The sequence below is a fragment of the Leguminivora glycinivorella genome, chromosome 20 (genome assembly GCF_023078275.1).
Source record: "Leguminivora glycinivorella isolate SPB_JAAS2020 chromosome 20, LegGlyc_1.1, whole genome shotgun sequence".
Lineage (NCBI taxonomy): Eukaryota > Metazoa > Arthropoda > Insecta > Lepidoptera > Tortricidae > Leguminivora > Leguminivora glycinivorella.
Window position 1 is genome coordinate 3,906,569 of NC_062990.1, and position 16,880 is coordinate 3,923,448.

The window sequence follows — 16,880 nt, forward strand, 5'->3', positions numbered from 1 at the left end:
AAAAGTATTCATCATCATAATTGGCCTTCGAGTCTATAACAGACTATACAAGCAGTGTCACGTGGGGCGACAGCGTTTTTCATGGCTGTGTAAGCCAATACGGGAGCGACAAACACGACCACAACTCTGGCAGGTGTAGTGTACCCGTGGCGAACAGATATCGCGCTGATGACGCTTGGCGCGCTTACTTGCGAGTGCTGCAAACCAAGCATTGTCGTGGATTGTACGTTGGTAGTATTGTATTCTATAAAGATGCCACGATTATTTTTGACTCAGTTTTTTTATTTTTATTTTTTATTTTATTTATTTGGGGCATCAACAGCAATACAAGACAAACAAATGCTTAAAATTTTAGAATACAATACAGTAAGCCAATAAAAGATGTCCACAAGAATATAATGAATACTTAATACTAGGTGGAAGGAAAATTAAATATAACAATATATTTAACCATAAATAGCAAGAGAAGCTAAAACCAAAAACTAACAACTAGCACGCGTAAAACGGTGAGAGTACTGAGAGTGTATTGAATGTGTGAGAGGTATTCATGTGTCATGTGTGTTTATGTGTGAGTTAGTGGATGAAAGGTAGGGAGATAAATGTGTAGTAATTTATACATATATTAGTTAAACACCTTTGCATACAATACCTTGTTATTTATACGAGCACTTACTTTTTAATAGTTTTCTAGAATAACTTTCGTGAAATACACACTGTTTCCTAGATTTTGGCACAATGTTTGATAGCTTGAAAAAACATGTCTATTGTTCACATGTCTTTTTTTCTGGGCGCGTTAAAACCCCAAAAGCACACTGCTACAAAGCCTACAAATGCGTTTCTGGGGAATGGACTACAGATTTATCGTAACGTATTTTATGTAGAGTTTTAAAGATCTAAGTATATGCACGACCCTGTAAACGACGAATAACAGTTAAATTTTAATAATGGCTATAGGCGATAGACCTGTAAAACATCTCACTGCGATATATAATAGAATACAATGACAAATCTTTAGTATTTCATTTTTGTAAGTTTCATCTGATGTCATTTATGTATGTATATGTATGTGTTTTTTATGTATTTAAATATATTGTATGTATGTATATTATTATCTGTGTGTAAGTATGTTTATTCTTTTATATATTACATATAGGTTAGCTTGATAATATTGTGCAAATAACTTAACTATTTTGTTCTTAATATAATTTAATGTTGCACCGCCTACAATTTCTCTGTTTTGCCCGAAGGTTGACTGGTAGAGAATGCCTTATAGCATTAAGTCCGCCTTGTGTACAATTGTCTTTTCTTTGTGCAATAAAGATTACATCTGACACATGACATCGGATGCCTCCAGACAGATGGGCCAAAATAGCGACCGAATGGGCACCACAAATTACCCGAGGCCGAGGTAGGCCAAAAATGAGATGGCGGAAAGACCTGGACTCATTTTGTGGCGATTGGCGGGAGCATGCAAAGAGCCGTGACGAGTGGCGGAAAACAGGGGAGGCCTTTGCCCAGCAGTGGGAAATAATATAGGCTATTAAAAAAAAAAAAAGATTAAATAAATAAATAAATCACAGTTTTGTTTTTATTGCCAACCCTTTTATTGATAAGAGTGACACTGAAAGTCGAAAGACGAGCAATATTATTATGTACTTATATAAAAAAGTCCTCCTGTGTTTTCAAAAGAAATTTTAAACGTAAACCAAACCGCTTCAACCATAAGTTTTCCTCCGTCTTCATATTCCTGAATACCTAGCAAGTTCAGATAATTACCATAACCATTCAGTCCCTTTCAATCTAACTTCCAAGGCTCCAAACTTTCAAGGATGTTATGACCTAATGATTTAGTACTTGCGCAACTAGAGACTAAGAAATAGGCAGGACTGTTAATCCCTAGAAGTCTAAGGCTTGAGTGAAAGAAGAAGAAAGAAAAGAAAGAAACAGCATTTATTAGCACAAAATACATATCAATAACTATCTTAAACTAAAACTTGCAAAAATTTATAAGTGGCCGTAATGGTCCTCACTCAGCTAAGTGTCACGGTATGGGCACAGTATAATAGAGAGTACTATCGTACAGTATGGCCACTCCGCTCCCCGCTGAAAGTGCCGCCCACCCCCTCTCGGTTACCTGACAGTTACCGCCTGTCAAAAACGCGAACAGTTGACCTGTCATATGTCACTCTTTCAAGCATGGTACGCGTTCACGTACACGAGCTTAGAATGTGTGCTAGGAACGCGCCTCTTTCATATATTTGATCGCCAGTGTCCGAGATGTGGTATGGGCCACATGGCACACTCCGCAACGCTGGTTTTCTGTAAGGCCTAGAAGATGGACTAGATGGCACTAAGTAAATGGACTACGTACAATTTAGACGGTAATGAGAAACTAAATAACATAAAAAGTCTTAGAATGTATGTGTGTAATGTATGTAGATGTAAATGTGTGTGAGTGTGCACGGTTGCTTTTCTGCTTAGCCAGTATGAATTTGCGAAGATAAAAATGAGTGAAATAGTGCTTCATCACATTTGCGCACTAACAACTGTGAAGTGAACGAGGCCAAGCCACACCGGATGCGTACAGCTGTAGTGCAAAAAGGGTTTCCTTCGCATTTCTCCGGAAACATTCGTATTTGTCAACTTTAAGGGAAGGTTCTTTAGATCAAATACTATTAATTTCTCTAACAAACAAGCGTCTTAACTTTTACGGTTATCAAGTTATTAAAAAAAATTAAGATAATTACTTAACACGTGTGTGACAGCCTTTACCAATTGCTAATGTTACTTGTTTTGACATGTGCCGTCAATCACTTGACACTAACTTGAATAAAATTCTTAAGGGTCTCTCACACTAATAAATTCATTAAAAATTTTTTTGCGAATGTAACTAAAAGTGATATTTTTTTTTATACCACGTCGGTTGCAAACAGGTATACGGCCCGCCTGATGGAAAGCGGTCACCGTAACCTATGGACGCCTGCAACTCAAGGGGTGTCACATGTGCGTTGCCGACCCATTAGAAATGATAATGGACCTAACGACGCGTGTCAATTTAACGGAAAACAAAAAAACGATGTGTAACACGAATTCTCATAAGACTTGTCACAACGCGTGCGTGCACGTCTACGCCAGTATGATCACTCCCGCTTCCCGCTAAAAGTGCCCCCAACCCCCTCTCGGTTACGTCACAGTTACCGAACACAACGCGGACAGTCGACCTGTCATATCTCACACATACAAGCATAGTACGCGTTCACCTACATGAGCTTAGACTGTGTGCTACGAACGCGCCTCTTTCAAATATTTGATCGCCAGTGTCCGAGATGTGACTACGCGTACGCATCCGGTGTGGCTCGGCCTTTAACTTACCTACCCTCGTTTGCAATAAAATCTTAAGTCGACGATAATTCAAGGTTAATTTAAAAATCGTTAACCTTTATATTGTCCAAGTCCACAGGAACATTCTTCCAGTTCTATAAAGTTTTACACGTTACCGTCCAAGTTAAATTAGGTGACCTAAAACAGTCTACTATTCCCTTATCCCTGCCCGAACTTACCTCTATTAAGGTTTCCACTAACACGGTTTCACCAACATATTCAACTCACACAGACACACACGCACACTACTGTGCTGATTCTGTATTAAAACAATTTTAAGGTTTTGATACTTTGATATGACCTTGAATCATCAGTGACAGCAAAGATTAAAAAGAAGGTCATACTATCCCATACATTAAAATGCAACCGCCTATGAACGCGCATACACTACACCACACATAGATGGCGCCACAAAAAATGTCTTGTAGCTTTCGATTATACTTGTAGATGGCGTTAAGTGTCACTTTTGACATAGATTTATGGCTCGAAAGTGACACTTAACGCCAATCTACAATGATCGATGGCAACAAGGCATTTTTTGTGGCGCCATCATATGTGTGGTGTAGTGTATGCGCGTTCTTAGGCGGTCGCATTTGAATCTATGGGATGGTATGATCTCCTTATATTTAATCTATGGTATCAGCAGGGTCAGCACATGATTGCCGCGAGAGTATGTCGCCACGAGATAGACTACCCGCCCTTATATCATTAATACAGTTAGAAGAAGACGTGCCATCTATCTCGCGGCGACATACTCTCGCGGCAATCATGTGCTAACCCTGCAGGATCTAGGCTAGGTGACAATCGCTTTCGTATGATGACGAAACACTTTGTGTCACTCTCCATCAATATCATCATCTTCCTTGCGGTATCCCGGCATTCGCCACGGCTCATGGGAGCCTGGGGTCCACTTTGACAGCTAATCCCAAGATTTGGCGTAGACACTGGTTTTCGCGAAAGCGACTGCCATCTGGCCTTCCAACCCGAAGGGTAACTTTGGGATTAGTCCGGTTTCCTCACGATGTTTTCCTTCACCGAAAAGCGACTGGCAAATATCAAGTGACATTTCGCACATAAGCTCCGAAAAACTCTTTGGTACGAGCCAGGGTTCGAACTCGCTAGTAGTGCTCACTCTCAAGGTCTTCTTCTTCTTCCTAGCTTTATCCCATTTACTTGGGGTCAGCTCTCCTTATACGGCTTCGCCAGGCGCGTCTGTCCTGGGTCGTCTCAGTTGATATTTGAGCGTCTTTGAGGTTCTTTTGGATAAGTCCTATCCATGTTGTCTTGGGTCTCCCGGGTCCCCTAGGCCTTTCACTCATCTCCAGTACCCTTCTCAGTCACTCTCAAGGTCGTTATAATAAAAAAAACATATAAAATTCTCAAAACAGAATTGGCGCCATTGTAACAGTTAGCGATAGACTTTAGCATAATTTGCAACTAAAATTAAATGCCTCTACAATTTTTGATAAGCCTGTTTAAAACGGCTTCTTATAGCGAAATGGCGCATTACGTACAAATACCTATGCTAATGCTTGAAGTAATTATAAATTCAAATTAAAACTGTTATAAGGTGAGCGGTGTAAGTCATAAGCGGAGAGCGTGATAACCTTTACCGTGATTTTTTGATATTTTGGAATATACTGATTTAAATTTTCACGATTATTACACATAATTATTTTTAAAAACCGGGACTTGACCCTAAAGTCCTTTCCACGGAACGCCATTTCTACAGTAGAAAAGTGCGTGAAGCCATTGAAATCAAAAAACATCGCAATTTCAATCGGGACGAAGGTTTTAGGATCTCATCCACATGGAATCCTGTCATTAATAAGTGTAAGCCGAAAATAATATCGACAGTCGTTAAATCGAATATCGTCAGTGTTGTATGTCGACAGAGTAACATCCCTAGTGCGCAAACAGTTCAAGTTGATAATCAAAACCAAGTGCGGGTAGTTCGAAAAACTCGCGCGGCTGTCAGAAGGTATTGATGTCATTTCAAGCCAGTCTTCTCCGAGACCACGGGGACAACGCCGTCCTTGAAACGTTGGAGGTCAGTTTAATATGTAGTTATACGCGATTAAGTCCCGGTTTTTAAAAATAATTATTTTGGAATATGTTTGTATATTGCTCGAGCGTAAACGTCACAGGGTTCTAGTACGTAATTTTATTGTTAAAAGGCGCTGTGTTCATTCTCCATATAATTAATGTCAGTATGCATTACATTTCGCTATCGAATGAAGTATTTAAAACCCATAGTATCCACATTTATTAAAAAAAAAGTTTGCCGCCGCGTCTATTTGTGTTTATATTCGCAATTCACTCCAAAATTTTAAATGATTTTTCCTACCATTTTCCTAGCAATGAGACAGAGAGATTATTAAGGAAGGTAATTCTACTGTAGGTTCTTATCGAGCAAGGTCATAGCATTAGCAATCTTAGCGGTTGTCTATTGTTTGCCCGACAGTCATTTAACATAATATTCATTTGCCCGAATCTAACTTGCCTGAATTTCATTTGCCCGAATGATTTGTTTACCATAAAAATCATATGACATACTCGTTGTTTATCCGAATATTACCTTCCATAATCATACAATGCCATACTATTTGTTAGCCATATTATTAAGTGCAATAATATGGTTTCATAGAATATTCAAACGCCATAAGCAATTATTGCCATATTAATTGTTGCCCATATTATTACCTAACCTAACCTACTTTCTGATAGCAGTTTCATTTTCCAGGGGTCACAGTTCTAACCTAACCTAACCTACTTTTCCAGCAGTTTCATTCTCCAGGGGTCACAGTTCTAACCTAACCTAACCTACTTTCTGATAGCAGTTTCATTTTCCAGGGGGTCGCAGTTCTAACCTAACCTAACCTACTGTCTGATAGTATTTTCATTTTCCGGGGGTCACAGTTCTAACCTAACCTAACCTACTTTTTCAAAGCAGTTTCCTTTTCCAGAGGTTCACAGTTCTAACCTAACCTAACCTACTTTCTGATAGCAGTTTCATTTTCCAGGGGGTCACAGTTCTAACCTAACCTAACCTACTTTCTGATAGCAGTTTCATTCTCTAGTCCTTCTAGTACCTATTATAGTAGTTTTCGATTCTGCCAAAGCACATTATGGAAATTGACTTTTCTGGACGCTAATTTGTATGACAAATGATGGTATGGAATGTGGTAATTACGGATTTCGATGATTCTGACAAATGACATTATGGAAACTGACTTTATGGGAAACAAAGTTTCTGGCACTAGATTAATATAGTAAACAATGATTATGGCATAAGATGTTATGAGAAACAATATTATGATTGTTGAATAGGATGGCAAATAAAATTATGGCAAATGAAATTCTGGCAAATGGGGTATCCCAGATTCAAACTTTAAAATACGTCTAACAGATGTCAAAATTTAGTTCGTTACAATATTATCGTATATTTTATTGGAAGTGCGTTAAAAATAAGACTTTTCATCACCCTTACACATTAAAATGTGCTATTGCAAGCAGGCGGAGCGTGAGTTATAGAAAAATCGTTCTCCCAAGGGAGTTATGTAATTTCTAGTACTGCACTTAACTTTTTTACAGCGATTCACATATTTTTTACATTGCGAGTGTGAAGAAAAACGTTTTGTGTAATTCGGAATAAATATTCAATGAATATTACAAACTCAAGAGTCTGGCAAGCCGTCGCGATTTAACTTACTCTCGTTAGTAATATTCACATTCCTCCTCTTGTTGCACAATACAATACAATACAATACTCTTTATTGCACACCTCACATAGTTTACAAGTAATGCACAAGAAACAAAAATAAATTAAACAGAGGTAACAACAGGCGGTCTTATCGCTTAAGAGCAATCTCTTCCAAGCAACCTATGGGTACTGGAGTTAATATACCTAAGCACAATGTACTATTTCAACTTCCGAGACTTCAGAGAAGTAATGTGAAGTAGCGCATATTAAAAAAAAATCATTTTTGACACTGACTTCTCCGATCCTTACAGTAAGTTTTTGACGTAACTAAAGTTCGAACCGACCCGAAATTAAAGCGTGAGAATGGGTTTAATTTAAACGTAGTTTTAAACGACCAATAAGGTGTGTTAGTTAAAAAGTAATTGTAGAGGAAATTTATTAACTTCGGGATGAGCAATGGACTCCGCCTTAAATATTACGCTCCTTTGAATTATAGGCCTATTTTTATAGGAAAGTAACCACTGCTTCCTTAGAATTCGTTTCAGTAGGAATAGAATAAGAATATTTCCGTGTTATGAACGACATAATTATGTATGACATAATTAATTATTTGATAAAGTATTCAAATTTCGTCGCTACCAATTGACATAGTGGGACGTTTTACTAAACACACTTTTATCTTATACTTTTAAACGAGCAATTCTTGTATATTTATTTATTTATTTATATATATTTATTTACACTGACGATCTCGAAACCGCTCTAACGATTTCGCAGAAATTTGTTATGTGGGGGTTTTGGGGGTGAAAAATCGGTCTAACTTATCCTTAGGTCCCGGAAAACGCGAATTTTCGAGTTTTCATGCGTTTTCTTCGCGCGCCATCTCGTGTGCAGTAGTTGTACTGTTAAGACAGAATTCTTTCGGTCGATGTAAGTACTATTTATTGCAAACACTAGATGGCGACACAGTCAAGGCTAAAACGAATAGAAAATACACTATTTGAGTTTTTGTGGCGAAATGCGCGCCATCTCGTGTGGAGTAGTTGTGTTGTTAAGGCTGAGAATTCTTTCGCTCGATGTAGGTACTATTCATTTTTGAACTAGATGGCGACACATGTCAAGGATACGAAACAGAACCGAGCGAAGCTCGGTTGCCCAGATATTATAAAACCTAATAGGGTTGAAGACTACATAAAAAAAATGGCATTCTGCTTAGTCCGTCAGTTAGATACGTCCAAAAATACTGAATACCTACATATTTTTAGCTTTTTCTAATTAATGAAAAAATACAAAGATACAGAGCATCAAAGTTTCGGAGTGGGGGGCTTGTGACGTCACTTCTAAGTAAAAATTGTACCTAGGCGTGACGTCACGCGAAACTTCAACGCACTGTACCGTCGTCATTTTTCGTTTACGAGAAAAAAGAAAAATGCGTGTCTAAAATTCTTTGATAGTGTAACTGACGGACTAAAATATTAGTTTTTGTTTTAATTCATGGAATTATTCGGGATATAAAAACGCTGTAATCTTAAAACTTAAAACTCTTTCCTCAAAAACTCGCTGACAGCAATAAGATTGTTAACTCCCAATATTTATGGTTTACAGGCATTGAATCTATACCACAAATTAATGTACACGTATACAGTGTGTTACTACCATGGGGACATTTATTAAAATCAGTAATATGATCGATTAGCAATATTTCATTTGCGTATATCAGCAAAATCATAGTTATTTTTAACTGCAAAATTATTTTTCCGGAATCTGCACATTCAACGTACGTAATAAAATTCTTAATAAAATTGTCATTGTCATCGCTAATACTTAGGAACTGTCCATTGCCCTTGACAAGAGTCTGCGTTTCTTCTTCTTATCGTGTGAAGGGATCATGAGTTATATAAACTAAATAATATTTTGCCAATATCTTGCCACCTCAACCCCTCAAGGGGTAGCATTTATAAGGTCTTCTGCAGTGCACTTAGCTGGACACAGGGAACATTGCATCATTTATGTTGCGTTGTTTGTATAACACCACATTCACAATATGCGTCACTTTGTCCCAGGTTGATTCCCCATTTTAGGAGGTTGTCTGCGCTGTACATTGCTGGCAACAAATTTTTTGATAGAAATTTTATAACGTTAATTTTTCATTTCATTTCATTTATTTATTTTGCGACCAACATAGGATCATAATTATATTATTAAAATTAAAATTAGAATACATTAAATTAAAATACACTAAGAGCTAAATTATAATTAATAATTAACTTAATTATCTTAATTAAATTTACAACAGTCCGGTGGACTTTGCTACCAGCATGTGAATCATGTGACAATGGTTCAGATACTCGCAGTCAAATCTCTCCGCCAACGCCCTTAAGATGCTGCTGGAACTAGCCCGCACTCTGCGCACCAGGGATGTACAGCGTTTCCTCATTGTAGTGTAGAAACAATCTACACCTGGCCTCCGCGAACATCCCCGATGCACTACAAAAACGAGGTAGTCCCATCAACACCCTAAAGGCGTTGTTATACTAGAATCACGAAGAGCGTTGTATTGTTTCTGCGTATAGCACGCCCACAGACTAGCAGTGTAAAAGGTAGTGCAAAATGCTCTAAAAAAGAGTCTTTTTAACCTCAATGGGGCAACCTAACAAATCTGCGGGCCACCATATTCGCTCTAACACACAACGCTCTCCGTTCTCTTCTCAATGTCATCATCGTCCTTCAAGTCAGAGGTTACTATGTGCCCAAGATATTTAAAACGATCCACTCTATTAAGAGAAACTCCGTTTAACTTAATAGGCGGTACTGGTGGTAGTTCTTTTCCTCTGACTTGAAAGACCATGCACTCACTTTTCTTAACGTTATATGACAAACCGTGGCTAAGAGCGTATTTCTCTCGTCACAGATTTATCAGCTTCTGCCAGACCACGTAAGGAGAGTGCGCTCAGCAGCACCATATCATCTGCATAGCTTATTGCAGCATCTTTGCATAGCTGTTAATATTTTTAGTTATTGATTAATTTAACGGCATGGTTAAGTTAAATAATCATAGTAAGATTACACTACTTTAAAACCGATTTCTTTCAAACATGGCTCAGAACACTCACGACTAATTCAGTTTTCAAACAAAAAAAACTAAATCTAATTCTGTTCCGGAGCTACGATGCCACAGGCAGTCGATACACATAAGCCCGTCGTTTTTGCGTCGGGGGATAAAAAAAACCACGTAATCATAATCATAATCGTTTATTGCACCATGGTAAATAAATACAAGTCGTTACAAAATAATAGATAGTTCCTCATGGACCCTGGTAGAGTATGGCAAACATTTCCTTAAATTAAGTACATATTTTTTATTTGATTATTTGTTGACGACCGGTCTGAAGCTCAGTCGGTAGTGACCCTGCCTGCTAAGCCGCGGTCCTGGGTTCGAATCCCGGTAAGGGCATTTATTTGTGTGATGAGTACAGATATTTGTTCCCGAGTCATGGATGTTTTCTATGTAAATAAGTATGTATTTATCTATTTAAGTATGTATATCGTCGCTTAGCATCCATAATACAAGCTTTGCTTAGTTTGGGGCTAAGTTGGATCTATGTAAGGTGTCCCCATTATATTTATTTATTTATATTAAAGAATCTTGCTAGTAACACACTGTATATCACAAATTAATGTATATATATCAAGTTAATCTTCTAATGAATATTCAGAACACATAATTGCTGAGCATTTCTTTGATATGTTTGACATAATGTTAAATATTTATTCTGATTATATCTGAATTATTTATGTATGTTGGCAGCATCAGGGGGTCATCAAAAATGTAAACTCGGTTATAAGTATAGAAAATATTCTGTTTTATAAGAATTTCTTTGTTTTAGAATTTAGAACGCAAAACAATTCTAAGAAAAGAGCTTTAAAATGATTCACGATTATTTTTAACCACCGACGCAAAAATGACGGGGTGTTCATAAGTTTGACGTGTCTGTCTGTCTGTTTGTCTGTCTGTCTGTATGTGTGTCTATCTGTGGCATCGTAGCTCCCGAACGGATGAATCAATTTAGATTTAGTTTTTTTTTGTCTGAAAGCTGAGTTAGTCGAGAGTGTTCTTAGCCGTGCTTTCATGAAAATCGGTCCACTATGTCGCGGTCGGGGGTTTTTTCAAAATTTTTAATTTTTGGTGGTTGAGGTTATTATTTATGTCTATTTTGATACCGCTATAATCACGGCGACAATCTTATTATTACCATGTTATTACACATTAGCGGGTCGTAAACACATACCTAATCCTATGAAAATACTCAAGCTAACTCCTACTTAGTAATAATCACGGATGCTACTTTTATGACCTAGTAAATTAATAATTACCATATTGTAGGCAAAGAGCCCGGTTCAAATTTTTTACTCAACTAGGTTTAAACTTTTTTTATTATGGATGGGCTTTACTCTTGGCCACAGACAAGCCAAAGGCAAAGACGTGGCCTACGATGGAGTGAGCTCGCCCAGAAGAATGCCTGTTCACCCTTGATTTGAAGGTTGCCTGATTGATATTTTGCGATCTAAATAAGACTATGAAATGAAATGAAATGAAACGTCAAATAAAGCTACGCCGGCTCTTAACTCTACGCCTCAGCCTCGAGAAGATTTCAGCCCCCTCGAGGTTTTTTTTTATACTACGTCGGTGGCAAACAAGCATACGGCCCGCCTGATGTAAAGCGGTCACTGTAACCTATGGACGCCTGCAACTCAAACAGTGTCACATGCGCGTTGCCACTCCATTAGAAACTTGTACATTCCCTTTGCTGTGTTAAGTACACAGCAAAAAGGAGTGTACAAGTTCTAAGGAGGGTTCGGGTTGCCGACGACTCAAAGGACAATAGACGGAACAAGTTAGTTCCGTAAGTCCTCCCGTCATCAGCACACCGCACCCTCGTTGAGCTCTGGCAGCCTTACTCACCGGCAGGAACACAACACTATGAGTAGGGTCTAGTGCTATTTGGCTGCGGTCTTCTGTAAGGCGGAGGTACTACCCCAGTTGGGCTCTGCTCTAGATTCGAGCGAGACGATATCCGCTGTGCTGTGCCCTACCACACAAAGCGGAATATCATTCGCTATGCCCTACCTCCTACAAACCGGGATTCGAACCCGGGACCGCGGCGTAGCAGGCAGGGTCACTACGCGCTAGGCCAGACCGGTCGTCAAAACAATACACTCTTAAATCCCCGACGCAAAAAAGACGGGGCGTTATAACTGTGACGTAATTGTCTGTCTATGTGTGTGTGTCTGTCTGTGGCACTGTAGCTCTAAAACGGATGAATCCGATTTAGATTTCGTTTTTTTTTGTCTGATAGCTGAGTTAGTCGGGAGGGGAAAAAACCCCCGACCGCGACACATAGTGGACCGATTTTCATGAAACATGGCTAAGAACACTCCCGACTAACTCAGCTTTCGCTAGACAAAAAAAAAAAAAACTAAATTCAAATCGGTTCATCCGTTCGGGAGCTACGATGCTGCTAGACAGACACACACACAGACAAACCGACAAACAGACAGACAGACACGTCAAACCTCTGTCGTTTTTGCGTCGGGGATTAAAAATGAAGCGAGTTGCTACATGCGTTGTTATTATTTCATGTTATTTTATGAAGAATATTAAGTCGTAAAAATATAATAATTGACCCGTTGAGAAGCGTACGGCATAAACAATTTATTACTGCACAGAAGCTTAATAAGTGTAAAATGGACGTAATAAAAGTGGATGAGTAAATGTAAGGTCTGAGTGCACGTTTATATTGGTCATGCAGCGGGGAGCGTGCGGCGTGCATAACAAACAATTGAAGCTCATACAAGTGTCCTGAGTGACGCTGCATAGCGTGGAAGCACGCTCGCCCGCCCTGCTATACGCCCCGCTCAACGCTCCGCTCTGAGCGTCCACTAAGGCTTTACATTTAGTACTTTTATGACGATACAGGAGGGGTCAATTCTCCATACAAACACTCGACTATTTCCTCCCTGGTTTTTGAAGATAGAGCAATGATATTTTCCACACAGATTATTTTTATTTTTATCTGTGTCAGACCGTTTTGATTTTTTTGACATTTTTATTTTTAAAGACGATTTTTAGAGCCAATGATTTTCTTTTTAAAAACGGCCTTTTCCATTATGGCGCAAAAAAAGGTGTGATACTCAAGATTGGTAACAATTAGCCAAAAAAACTAAACGGTCCGACAGAGATTATTTCATTGTTATTCAGATTCTCAAATGTCGTTCCGATTGATTCAGTTTTGAAGGAGGAAACAGTTTTCTTTTAACTGAGTTGTTCTTAATGGACATTTTTTTTCGTTCAATCTAGTTGATAACACTAGTATATTTAACTAAAATTCTCAAATTGAAACGGGGGCTCCTTTCCATTTTAGCATTTTCGCTCACCTGTAGCGTCTTAAGCAGCCTAGTGGTAAAAGCTTGCTTTTTTAATCTAGAGGTCGCGGGTTCAATTTCGAACTCGTACCAATGAGAGCTTATGATTTATGGTAACTCAAATTAGATTCAAAATCTTGGAGAAACCAAAACAGATCTAAAACCAGATGAAAGGTCAACGACCGATCATAAAACTGACAGAACATAAAAAAATCGTAAAAACCTACTTTAATCCCAAATGATCGGCACAATTAACGATAAAACTAATGAGTTCGGAGCAACAGTGCTTGGGGACTAATTAGTATGGAATTGATATAGCTTCGTCTGATTGTAGGTACTTTTTATTACTTACATTGAAAATTGAGAAATAAAATACTAGGACTAAAACCCAAAAACTTTGTAAGCGAGACGTGTGCCAAATTATTATGTTATACACTTTTTTGCAAATTTTCTTTAAAAAGAACCCATCGAATATCGAGTACTTTGCACCTTAATATTTCTTATTTAAGATATTGTCATAATGTTGTATACGAGTGAAATGTTCGACATTGTTAAGTATAAGTTAAGTATAAGTCATTGGCACTTGACCGGCCATTTCATTATTAATTATCTTAAAATGTACACCTATCCGCACTCTAGATGGCGCTGAACAACGCCTCCTAATTGTGGCCGCGTTCAGATGTTTTAGAAGGGCAGGTCGTTCAGCTGCGTTCGTGGCCCACGAACTGGTCTCGCCGGAAGATCAGCGCTGACCCCTGGGTCAGCATTTATGCTGAGGCGGGACTATTTCGTGGTAAACCAGAGTTACATTTTTTTTAAATCTCATCACTTATTAGAATTTTATATAATACTTATGTATACTAACTGTCTTTACCATTAAATAAATTATTGAATCTGAATCTGAATAACGGTATCACCTTAGATTGGCGTTAAGTTTCACTTGCCATAAATCTATGTCAAAAGTGACACTTAACGCAATTTACAAGTATAATCGAAAGCTACAAGACATTTTTTTGTAGCGCCATCTATGTGTGGTGTAGTGGCGCGTTCTTAGGCGGTCGCATTTTAATGTATGGGATGGTATGATCTCCTTATATTTAATCTATGGCCGGAGCCGATTCAGAGTCGATAGGTTTAGGAATTCCCTAAGATATCTGCAACACTACGAGTATAGTCAGCCAATTGGAACCCTAGGCCACTATAGAACTATGTCATAGTGACGTTATCAATCAGGTTGTAAGAAATCTCTTACGGCTTGTCATTTTGACATGGTTGTAGAGAGTGGCCTAGGTTTCAATAGGTTGACTCTTGATTAGAAGTAGTTTATAAACTGAAAATCACTATCACTATCACTACATAGTATAAAACAAAGTCGCTTTCTCTGTCCCTATGTCCCTATGTATGCTTAAATCTTTAAAACTACGCAACGGATTTTGATGCGGTTTTTTTAATAGATAGAGTGATTCTAGAGGAAGGTTTACATGTAGGTATAGTACCCGTGCGACGCCGGGGCAGGTCGCTAGTTAATATATAAACTAACCCTGATCCGTCGGCTCTCTCGCAAACCTCTGCTCATGTTGCCCATAACTGCAGCCCAGCAGTAACAGCAACAGGACTTCCGGTCGCCAGCTTCGGTCCTTCCGGTCCACAGGTTTAAGGGCGCCATGTCATTTACATGGTTTCATGCTTGTATTGGTGGTTGGGACATATCTGCAACAAAAGAAGTAAAATATGAATTAATTAATATCGGGGGACGCCTTACACAGATCAACCATTTTTTTTACCTAGCTCTTAAACTACGCAAAGCTATGATTTTTCAAACCAGTGTTACACTGTACTACACTGTTCTACAGTAGACCTATGATAATAATATTATCATTATAGTAGATAGCGATACAAGTGCGCAAAACATTGAAGGGAGTATTTTAAATGAATTACCTTTTCGCACGTGTATCGTACGACGTTTGCATATGGCATTTTGAAGTTTCGTGAGAAGTAAAGTTGTGGCATGTAGGCACTGCTAAATCTTTATCGCAAAAAATTAATCATCATTTCATTGAATTAACATCGCACATGGCAACCTAGCTGTCACTTTTAATTAAGTAATTAGATTCTGTCATCGTCACTCATATCGACTGTCATTCGCAAAAACATCTTCATGTCAAATATAAACGTAATTTTGCTAACATTATGGAGCGACAAGAACATCATATCCGATGAAATTATAATATGCTTTATGCCCACACAAAAAAAATGTATGAACTCACCATCTATTAATATCTAATGACATCTCAACACATGCAAAACATTCCAACATTTAATAAAAAGATATGAACTAGCCGTTTCCTTTGCACACTTGTAAAGTCATGGGAACGAATGAATGAATGCTAATCGGGAACGAATGAATGTGAATGATAATTGGAGTGGGCATAATTATAAAAAGAGGCGTTGGAATAATGTAACACGTGGCCTGGGAGACAAGGATAGGAGTGAATGGATATGCCATTTTACTAGGATCAGATCTGTCTTGACACAAACATACTAAACAAAAGGACTTGAAATAAAACTAATAAATGACAAAATAGCATGAAACTATGATAGGGTTTATGATACCATAAATTTCCTCCTCAAATTAGGATAATGTCAACAAATAATAATCTCGCGACATTTTAAGAGTATGTTTAAGTTGGGTTTTTGTTGACGTTTATTTTCGTTGAAATCGTAGCTTCGTCAGTATAGGTACCTTATGAATTATGATAGTTCATCTTTCATTTCATTTCATTGCGTCAATATTCAATACAAAAGCACTTTTTATCAAATAGATACATTGAATTCCCAATTATGACTGTGCCCGCAGTATAATTAAGATAAAAATAAATTTTACTTACGCCCTTAATTAATGGGAAGTGTTGTTATTTTGATAGGTCAGTAGTTTACCAATCTGGTACCTATTAAGCATGTTGTCTTTCAAAACTTTTGTTACCATTTTTTGCCCGTTTATGTATGTCAACTGTCACTGCTGGCAAAGGCCGCTTCCCGTTATTTCCAAAGCTCCCGTTGTTGTTGTGCTATTTCTGGTTTTAATTATGAAGGTGTCAAGGTCGTCCTGCCATCTCCTTTTGGACCTGCCACGTCCGCTATTAATTCATTTACTAATATTTGTTGCCTATTTTTAGGGTTACGTAGTCAACTAGGAAGTCTAGGAACCCTTATAGTTTCGCCATGTCTGTCTGTCCGTCCGTCCGTGCGTCCGTCCGTCCGCGGATAATCTCAGTAACCGTAAGCACTAGAAAGCTGAAATTTGGTACCAATGTGTATATCAATTACGCCAACAAAGTGCAAAACTAACAAATGAAAAATAAATGTTTTATTA

The 16,880-nt window shown here is 38.2% G+C and overlaps 1 protein-coding gene across 9 annotated transcripts in view; it reads right to left on the reverse strand.

Moving 5' to 3' along the window:
• The window catches only part of LOC125237071 (irregular chiasm C-roughest protein-like), a 159,751-nt gene that overhangs the window by 35,787 nt on the left and 107,084 nt on the right, over positions 1-16,880 (reverse strand). Inside the window, exon 1 of one of the 9 annotated variants that reach the window (XM_048144022.1) lies at positions 15,048-15,119. The exons of the other annotated variants lie outside the window; for them this stretch is intronic. The gene's annotated coding sequence lies outside the window, so the exon portion shown is untranslated. Of the gene's footprint in view, positions 1-15,047; positions 15,120-16,880 lie in introns of those variants that run through there. 9 annotated transcript variants of the gene reach the window in all.